Genomic DNA, 10,452 nt, shown 5'->3' with positions numbered 1-10,452 from the left:
AGGCTCACACTACAAAGGGTGGGAGGATGGGTGTCTCAAAGAAAAGAGGGGAGAGTGTGGGGTGGAAAAAAGCTTAAATATCCTGGTCTCCACTTCCCTCTATAGGGCAAAATGCCCTCACATGGTTGCCCACATGCCTCCATATGGGAGAGACCATCTCTACTCTTTTTCAAGGGGAACTTAGTGTGGTAAATGTGCAACTCCAAAAGAGGGGGGAACATAAGTTTTAGACCAGAACCCTTCCCCTAGAAAAAGCTGTCTATAACTTCCAGTGCAACCTGTGTAGGTCTCAGAATAATATGTGGGAAGGGAAGATACAGTGCTTATTGCAGCTATTCCCTGCCTACAAAGTTAATATAAAACTTTTGAACATTCTCAGGCACATATTTCCCCTCAAAATCAAATGTTTCCAAATTCACAACAAGCAATGAGCCTTTGGTAGCAGGGGAATGCAAATTCAAAGATCAACAGCTTTAGGCAATTTTAGAAGAAGACAATTCAGGACTATTGGAGGGTTTCAAGACCTTGTACAGCACTGAATACTGGAAGGAGTGCCTTCACCTGCATCATTCACCGTGGACACTGAGGTCCATCTCTGGAGGCCTTCTGGCAGTTCCCTCACTGTGAAATTACAGGGAACCAGGCAGAGAGCATTCTTTGTAGTGGTGCCTGCCCTTCATCACCAGCAAGCATTGGCAGCAGCCAGAGATGATGGGAGTTGCCATCCCATAATATCAACAGATCCTTAGGCTTATGTGGGGATAGACAAAAATCACATGTGGGATGGCATCTGAGGGAGGCAGAAGAAGAGAAGAGATATCTGGTCTGCTGTTATGACGGAGTGTTTAACCATCCAGGTTACAGTGAAAGGATATTGCTCAGCAGCAGAGCTTATCATCATCATCATCATAATTTATTATTTATATGATGCCCATCTGACTGGGTTGTCCCAACCACTCTCAGCTTTGGCTACATAAGGACAAAGTTAATTATGTACTAACATCTGAAGTTAATAAAGCTCAAGTTGCATGGGAGAAAGACCCCTTTGATGTGCCATGGAGCATAATTGCTATTCAGAATAGACAGTAATTGGATAGAAGGGCGAATGGTCTGAATCAGAAGAAGGGATATGTACATTATTTTATTATTTTTATTTATTGAGCTTATATACCACCCTATTCCCAGAGGTCTCAGGGCCGTTCACAGAAAACAAGCCTCTTTTTTACCCTGCACTTGTGTCAAATTCTCTCCATTCAGAAAGTTATGCCCACTGTCCAAGTCACTGCTTCACAAGGGAGAAGATCTTGGGCTATAGCAGAAATCTCATTAGCATAATAACTTTGCTTGTTCTGAGACTTGAGGACCTTAGCAAAACAAATATCTCACCCTGTAATTTTTATAATTATTGATCAGCATCACTACTTTTAAATGTCCCATGGCAAATCAGATGCCAGGCACAATATAAGCCACAGAAACAGCCCTTTCCAAATGTGATGGTCCTGTGTTGTAGTCTATATAGGTGCCTGTCCTATCAACTTACATGAATCCAGTTAGGGAGGCAGATTTGAGGCGGGTACATGCCTCCATGCAGCCAAACTTCCTTATAACTACAGCCAAGACTGAAATGCTGTTGGTGATTATAGGTAAACATGATGGCTTCCAGTTCAGCCCAAGAATGGTTAGCACACCACCTGCTTTTCCTGCTGTTGCTGATGCATTATTCTTCTAGCAAGAGTTTGAGCTATTGCAGATTGGAAAAAACAATTCAAACCAATTCATATGGTCCTCCAGCAGACATGATCATTGGTGAATTTATATCCATTACACTAGCAAACTTCAAAATGCAGAAATTTATGGAGCGCCCACAATCCTCTTCATTATCTGCTCAGTAAGTAGTTACTTAGTAAGTAGTTCTCAGTAAGTAGTTAGGGATGTGGGTGGCGCTGTGGTCAACACCACTGAGCCTAGGGCTTGCCAATTGGAAGGTCAGTCCCGCTGCCCGGTCCCTGCTCCTGCCAACCTAGCCGTTCAAAAGCATGTCAAAGTGCAGGTAGATAAATAGGTACCACTCCGGCGGGAAGGTAAACAGAGTTTCTGTGCGCTGCTCTGGTTTTGCCAGAAGCTTAGTCATGCTGGCCACATGACCTGCAAAAACTGTCTGTGGACAAACGCCAGTTCCCTCGGCCAGTAAAGCGAGATAAGCGCTGCAACCCCAGAGTCGTTCACGACTGGACTTAACTGTCAGGGGTCCTTTATCTTTACTTTTTTAAGTAGTTACTTATTGATTGGGAAATTTTCTGTTGGGTCCACTGATTATTCATGACTTGATGAAATAAACGACTGCATGGGCTTCTGTCTTCGGTTCTCCTGTCAGCCTTCACAGGGAACATTCAGATTTTTGTCCCACCACTTGAGTTAGCAGAAATAAACATCATCAGTCTAAGGAACCATATGCAACCTAATCAAATCCCTCTACACCACAAGGTAAACAATATTTTTCAGAGTGTCTTTCAGGTAGGATATTCATTCTTGTGAAAAAAGTTAAGAAGTACATATTCATAGTCCTTCAATACAAATTTGGACTTGCTTGAAATGCTATTCTACTCCCCCCCCCTGCAGTTAATTGTGGTGTTTCTGTATTGCTACACGGAAGTGGAACTACCTACAACTTGATATTCACACCCCAAACATGCATCAGCTTTTAGCCTGACAGGGCAAATCTAGGCATACCTACTCGAAGTAATCACCACTGAGCTTAGTGGTGCTTAAAGGTAAAGGTAAAGGTACCCCTGCCCGAACGGGCCAGTCTTGACAGACTCTGGGGTTTGTGCGCCCATCTCACATCTATAGGCCGGGGGCCAGCGCTGTCCGCAGACACTTCCGGGTCACGTGGCCAGCGTGACAAGCTGCATCTGGCGAGTCAGCGCAGCACACGGAACGCCGTTTACCTTCCCTCTGGTAAGCGGTACCTATTTATCTACTTGCCCCCGGGGGTGCTTTCGAACTGCTAGGTTGGCAGGCGCTGGGACCAAGCGACGGGAGCGCACCCCGCCGCGGGGATTCGAACCGCCGACCTTTCGATCGGCAAGCCCTAGGCGCTGAGGCTTTTACCCACAGCGCCACCCGCGTCCCGTGGTGCTTACTCCCAGGTAAATGGCTGCAGCCATATTGCAGCTTAAATCAGATTTGCGTGAAAGGCAGTTCCACAGAGCCTGATGGGATGCTTCCTCTCAAATATTTGGGATGAAGAAGAACTCTCCTTAACACACGTTTACATGGGAATAAGCAATTTCTGATGGAAGGTTGTGTGATCACACCCTATAATCCCTTGCACAATTATATGGGAAGCGAATCCCATTGAATAAAAAAAGAAGAGGAACGTTTTGCTTCCCAAGTTGTTTTTAGGGTGTGTTTTTTAAAGGAAAGCATATCTATAAGGCTTAGATACAAGGGCTGCTAAAATGACATGTGTTAAAGCACACTGTTATACTAAAGAGTTGTTTCCCAGGTTGAATTGAGAACACATTCCCATGAATACTTCATGGTTCAGAAATGGAAGGGAGGTGGTGGACAAAGCAGCAGAACAAGAGGTAGGCATGAACATTGTGTATAAGAAAGAGGCAAAGGGAATGTTGGGAACATGCAATCTAATTTACTCAGTATTAAATCCCACTGTGTTGGTGATTTTGAACCTAGTTAAGTGGGGAAAGAAATAGAGCCTGACTGAACTTGGCAGGTTAACTGCTTTTTGTTTCTGGCTTTCCAATATCCAACCTCACCAATTCATTCAGTTCGTTTCCGAGCACAATTCAAAGTGTTGGTGCTGACCTTTAAAGCCCTAAACGGCCTCGGTCCTGTATACCTGATGGAGCGTATCCACCCCCATCGTTCAGCCCGGACACTGAGATCCAGCGCCAAGGGCCTTCTGGCGGTTCCCTCATTGCGAGAAATAGGGTTACAGGGAACCAGACAGAGGGCCTTCTCGGTGGTGGCGCCCACCCTGTGGAACATCCTCCCTTCAGATGTGAAGGAAATAAGTAGCTATCCTATCTTTAAAAGACATCTGAAGGCAGCCCTGTTCAGGGAAGTTTTTAATATTTAACACTGTATTCTTTTTAATACTTGATTGGGAGCTGCCCAGAGTGGCTGGGGAGACTCAGCCAGATGGGCAGGGTATAAATAATAAATTATTATTATTATTATTATTATTATTATTATTATTATTATTATTATTATTATTATTTTATTATTATTATTATTATCATCCAGAGCACAACAATGGATCTCCTTGAATCTACCATTCACATACTGAACATCTAATCATAATATCTTAGGAGACTGCTATAGTATCATTTGTTTGAATAAAATGTTATTGTCCTGTAGGCTGAAACATCCAAGTGAAAGACATGCATGAATCAAAATGAAAACTTCAACACAGTTGTTTCTCTTCTGTCATGTTTGCAGTCATTCTTTGTCTCATTGCAGCGTGATCCCGAAAAACTACCAGCATGTTCTTGCCTTCGTCTTTGCCATGCAAGAGATCAACAAGAATGCCAAATTCTTATCCAACATTACACTGGGATCAACATTTTATGAGAATGCTTTTAATCCTTCTCTAACTTGTTGGAACACTCTTGCTCTTCTTTTCATGGGACAACGAATTATCCCCAATTACCAATGTAATGGGGAAGATAAATTAATTGCCGTCATTGGAGGGCTCACCTCCCAAAACTCCATTCAGATGGCCAATATATTAAACACCTACAAGATTCCACAGGTATGTGTGTAGATACAACCACAAAGGCAGACATACACAGAAAAGCCCAAAAGAGCATCCAGGTTAGCTTTCAGTCCCATTAAATTATGTTTTCTACACTTGTGTCCTACATTAGACTTGATATGGGTACTTTCAATGTGTTAAAGCCTCCTAGCAATGTGTTGCCTGCACTGCCATCTCAATTACAATTGGGATTTCAGCGGGGGCAGGGGGGGCAAATAAACCCATAATACTAATCATTCAATCTCTGATTCTTCCAAACCTGTTCATGCTGCAAAGCTTATAATCATGGGAGCATGCAGCCTCCTGCTTAGAACCTTCTCCTAACCTGAGGTGTAATAATGTCAGTGGTGTATACTTAGAAAAGTAAGAGCAGGTGGTTAACCACAACAATAGAGAAGTATTCTTTCTTTGAAGAAATGGATGGTCTTTGGGTTCTTAAAAATATAAATCCTTTCCCTTTAGCTCAGCTATGGCTCCTTGGATCCAGGGCTGAGTGACCAAAGGCGCTTCCCTTCCTTCTTCCAAATGGTCCCCAATGAAGAAGCTCAGTATGATGGCATTGTCTGGCTACTCAGGAAGTTTGGGTGGAACTGGATTGGCCTCTTTGTTTCAGATGATGACAGTGGAGAAATCTTCCTTCATACTCTGAGACCAAGGCTTTCCCAGAAAAATCTCTGCATTTCTTGGACATTGGTGATCCCACTAGTGACAAATTTTTTACCTAATGAGCTACTTCAACAAAAATTGAGACCAATCATGTTTGCTCTCACAAGGAGGGAAATGAATGTGATTCTTGTCTATGGAGACAATCAGTCTCTAGAGGCTTTGAGACTGGTTTTAATCTCCTCCGACGTTTACCATATATACCCTGTGGAGAAGGTGTGGATTACAACAGCTCAATGGGATTTCACTGCAGTGCTGGTTAGAGGCAAATTTCCTTCAAAATCCTTCAATGGCACTTTGTCATTTACACTCCATTCAAATCCAGTTCCTGGGTTTCAGGACTTTCTACAGACCATAAATCCATGGCAGCCAAATCTTTATTTCATCCAGCAGTTCTGGGCCAATGCATTCCTCTGTTCATTCCCAGATCACAATCTAATTCACACAAATCAGAAACACTGCACTGGGAGGGAGAAGCTGGAGAAACTCACTGGACCCGTGTTTGAAATGGAAATGTCCAGCCAGAGCTACACCATCTACAATGCCGTCCATGCAGTAGCTCATGCTCTCCATAGCATGTATTCCTCAAGAGCCAAACAGAAAGTACTGGGTGAGAAACGGAGACAGCAGAAAGTTCAGCCCTGGCAGGTACTGTCAACTACTCTCCTCAATGTTAGAAGCACAGGAGTTATTATTAGTAGTTCATATGTTTCACAGCTGAGCCCTGGCATGGAGGAGAGGCCTTGGGGATTTTCATTGGTGAGCTCTATCATTGGGAGGGACTTTATCTCAGTAAAAGGCCACATGCTTTGCATGCTGCACATTCAAAGCTCTTTAAATTAATCCATCCCAGGATTCTCCTACTTGGGACTGTGCAAGGACTAGGAGTGTCCTCTGGTATTAGAAATGGGTTGAAACCACAGATGTATGCCGAATAGAACTGTGGCAATTCAGAGTAGACAGTTCTGGGCTGCAGAGAACAATGGTGTAACTCAGCACAAGGCAGTTTCAGGTGTTAATGGAGGAGGTTTTTGAAGTACCTGGTATCTATGCCAAGTTAAAAACATACCAAGCCATGTTTCATAATATTGAAACTGGAAAGGCTTACAGATCAATTGCAGAGCATCTGCTTTCATTCAAAAAGTCCCATGTTCAACCCCCAGCATCTCAAGATCATGATGGGAAAGACTCTGAAACCCTAGAGAGCCAATAACAATCAGTGACTGAGCTATATAGAGCAATGATTTCATTCACTGTAAGGCAGCTTTTACTGTCCTATAACATACTGATGAGTAATAGTAAAAATCCAAAGGTTCACTTGGCATACACAAGAGAGAGAGCATATTAGCCTCCAAGGTTTGTTATGTTTTTTCTCTTGCAAACTAGCTTCACTCCTTCCTGAAGAACATCCACTTCAACAACAGTGCTGGGGAAGAAATCTCTTTTGATGAGAAGGGGCAGCAGGCAGGCGGCTATGATCTCCTCAACTTGGTCACATATCCCAATGAGTCCTTCCAGAGAGTCCGAGTGGGGAGGGTGGACCCTCAGGCCCCCCCAGGAAAAGAGTTCACAGTGGATGGAAGTGCCATTGCATGGAATCCCAAGTTCAAGCAGGTGGGTGTGACCATTTTTTTGTTTTAATCATCATCATAATCTTTAATGAGAAGATCAGGGGATCCAGAAAAACAGAAATGGCTACAAAGGAGAAGTGTGAGGAGAGAAGCTCTGGTACTCAATGATGAAACACTGTTTTTGTTACGTTGTTGATCCAGAGCTAGTTTGAAGCTAATTCAGAGATCAGGTTTTTCTGAGTGAGGAATTGGCAAGTGTTTAAAGCTCTTGAAAAGGGACTGTTGTGCTCTAAAATGCGTTGTTGCCAACAATCTCTGCCATGCGGAGCCTAGGTAGAAAGAAAATTATCCACCACCTGAAGTGTGTGGTCACTAATGTTGATGGATGGAGTGCTGGTGATATCCTGTCCCAGGATGTTGGTCTACATCAGGCTGATGGTGACGCCAAACTCCATGCAGGCTGAGCCATAATGTGTGGGATGAAAGCATCCAAAATGCTAAGGAAAGTCCTGGTGCTCAGAAGGTTATAAAACCCTGTGCTGTCACATGTCTGAGGCAATTAACTGATGGATTGATTGAATTTATATACCGCCCAATACCCAGAAGTCTCAGGGATGTTCAGAGATTAAAACCGACATATAAAAAACACATTTTAAAAGGGCATAGTCAAAATGCACACGAAAGCTTATACCAAAAACTAACTTAGTTGGTCTTTAAGGTGCTACAGGAAGGAATTTTTTTATTTTGACTATGGCAGACCAACACGGCTACCTATCTGTAACTAAAAGGGCATAGTTATGTCAGTTTGTACAGTTATGGCAATTATGAGCAGTCTAAACAGTTAGAGCAGCAGGAATGTTCTCTTGTGCTTCTGTCAGTCTGTAACAGTATTTATCTTAGATAAAAATCTATGTTAGATATATTAGCAATGTAAGTAACACCTACCTGCATTATATATTTTAATCTGCAATCATGTACACTAAATAAAAAAATCAGCATTGGGTTATGTCATGAGGAATCAATCTATCAAGAGGGAGAAAGTTGGCACTAGCTTCTCTTTGCCATTCAGACATGTGCTGGGCTGGCCAAATGGTTAAGTGACAGCACAAAGCATCTTTATTGGGGGGGCTGATGCTTGGCCAGGGAGCATATGCTTGACAGCCATCCTCTAATTTCAGTCCTGTGACTTTTCTGCTGCAAAGCACACATAGACGACAATAAGAGTTATGTAGAGAAACAAGCTTATTCCATTCAAAATCCCTTGCTTGTCATTACCACTAGATGCTGCCCATTTCCACCTGTGTTGAGAGCTGCCACCCTGGACAGAGTATGTTTCCCCAGCAGGGAAAGCAAATCTGTTGCTATGACTGTGTTCAGTGCCCTAAAGGAAGGATTTCAGCCCAGAAGGGTAAGTGAAGGAACCCAAGTCAACCGGAATTCCCATCTTCCTCTCCAACATAGACATCCATGTCTTAGCCTTATTGTGTCTGCTTATTTTCTGTCATGGATCCCAAGCACATGTGCTTGTGTTATTGACACATATTCTCCTTTCCTTTCCCCTACCTTTTGAACAGCTATTCAGGCATATCTTGTGTGAAATTACATCCACATGGGAATAAGCACCATTGAAATCAGCATGACATACATCTGGGTAGAAATAGTTAAGATTGCATGCCATAGGTTCCCTTTTCTCACCATTGAAACTGCAGCCAACACATTTTCATCTTCTGTTATTAACAAATAGTAAATTATCTCTTCTATTGTATCCACACAGTTTCAATCATTAGGAACAGTTATTTCTTGTCAAATATAGATTTTTCCTGATGACAGGCTACCCGGTTGTTTCATGCACTCCCAAGTTCCATTACGGAAAGTGTAAAAAAGAAACACTGACCCACAAGCTTAGAAATGCAAAAATGTGGGCCTGGATGCAGAGATAGACATGTTTAAGGGGGAAACACTGAAATCAATCTGTATACTGCAACCATGACAAATAAATATGAATAGATTGATTAGTACAGCTGAGATGTTCAGAGATGAACCACCACTTAGTTGAAAAATTAGGCTTTGGTTCATCAGCTGAGTAATATGTTCCGTGTACAACATAATAGACAGTACCAATAATATTAATAATATTGCTTCAAGAAATGCTAAAAGCATGCTTCTCACTTTCAGATGCAGATCAGTGTGAGAAATGCCCAGATGATCACTACCCAAATGCCTTTCAGGACCAATGTATTCCAAAAAAAATAAGCTACCTATCCTATGAGGAGCCCTTGGGGGCAGTTCTGGCCTCCTTGACTCTCCTGCTTTCTCTGATCACAGTTGTTGTGATGGGGACCTTCGGTCTGCACTGGAACACTCCCATTGTCAAAGCCAACAACTGGGGCATCACCTGCACCTTGCTCTCTTCTCTGCTTCTCTGCTTTCTCTGCTCCTTCTTATTCATTGGTAGGCCTACAAAGGTAACCTGTGTCTTGAGGCAAACCGTCTTTGGCATTGTCTTCTCCATTGCTGTTGCTTGTGTGTTAGCCAAAACCCTCACTGTGGTTCTGGCATTCATGGTGACCAAGCCTGGGAACAGCCTGAGGAAATGGCTTGGGAAGAGGCTGGCAGGATCCCTTATCACCTTCTGCTCTCTCATTCAAGCTGGCATCTGTCTTGGGTGGCTGGCATCCTCTCCCCCATTCCCAGAGTTTGACCAGCACTCCCAAGATGGGCAGATCATAGTGCAGTGCAATGAAGGGTCAGATATCATGTTCCACCTTATTCTCGGCTACATGGGTCTTTTGGCCATTGTGAGCTTCTCTGTGGCTTTCTTTGCCAGGAAGTTGCCTGATACTTACAATGAAGCCAAGTTGATTACCTTCAGCATGCTAGTCTTCTGCAGTGTTTGGCTGTCTTTTGTCCCCACTTATCTGAGCACCAAAGGGAAATACATGGTGGCTGTGGAGATCTTCTCCATCTTGGCCTCTACTGCTGGCTTACTGGGTTGTATCTTCCTCCCCAAAATCTACATCATTATATTTAGACCTGAGATGAACAGTAGAGAGAGGTTAGTAAGGAAGAAGGATGACCATAGTTGAGAGGATGAAAGAGATGCCGTTAGCCAAGGACCTTATGTTCTGACAAGGAGATGCTATTTCCTTTGTTTTTATATTATATTCCGTCTTCTATGCCATCCAAGGAGCACATAATTCTCCCTCTCTTGCTATTGTTTTCTCAACAACTCTGTGAAGAAGCTTAGATTGAGAAATGGCATCTGACCCATGGCTGAATGGGGATTTGAACCCTAGTTTCCCAGCGCCTAGGACAACACTCTAATTGCTACACATTAGGCTGAGGCTATAATACTGTTACTTACAGGGGTCTGCTTCACCAGGGTGTTGTCCAAATGGAATGTTATGTGGAAGCAATGTGGAGATGCTATTTCCTTTG

General features: G+C 43.1%; 1 protein-coding gene across 1 annotated transcript in view; it reads left to right on the top strand.

Moving 5' to 3' along the window:
• LOC309517133 (uncharacterized protein) overlaps window positions 1-10,452 on the top strand; it is a 114,747-nt gene that overhangs the window by 50,802 nt on the left and 53,493 nt on the right. The window lies entirely within an intron of this gene.

The sequence above is a fragment of the Podarcis vaucheri genome (genome assembly GCF_965113315.1).
Source record: "Podarcis vaucheri genome assembly, chromosome: 13".
In the NCBI taxonomy this organism is placed as follows: Eukaryota; Metazoa; Chordata; class Lepidosauria; order Squamata; family Lacertidae; genus Podarcis; species Podarcis vaucheri.
The sequence above is the reverse complement of the archived record's forward strand: the minus strand, read 5'-3'. Positions and strand labels throughout refer to the sequence as shown.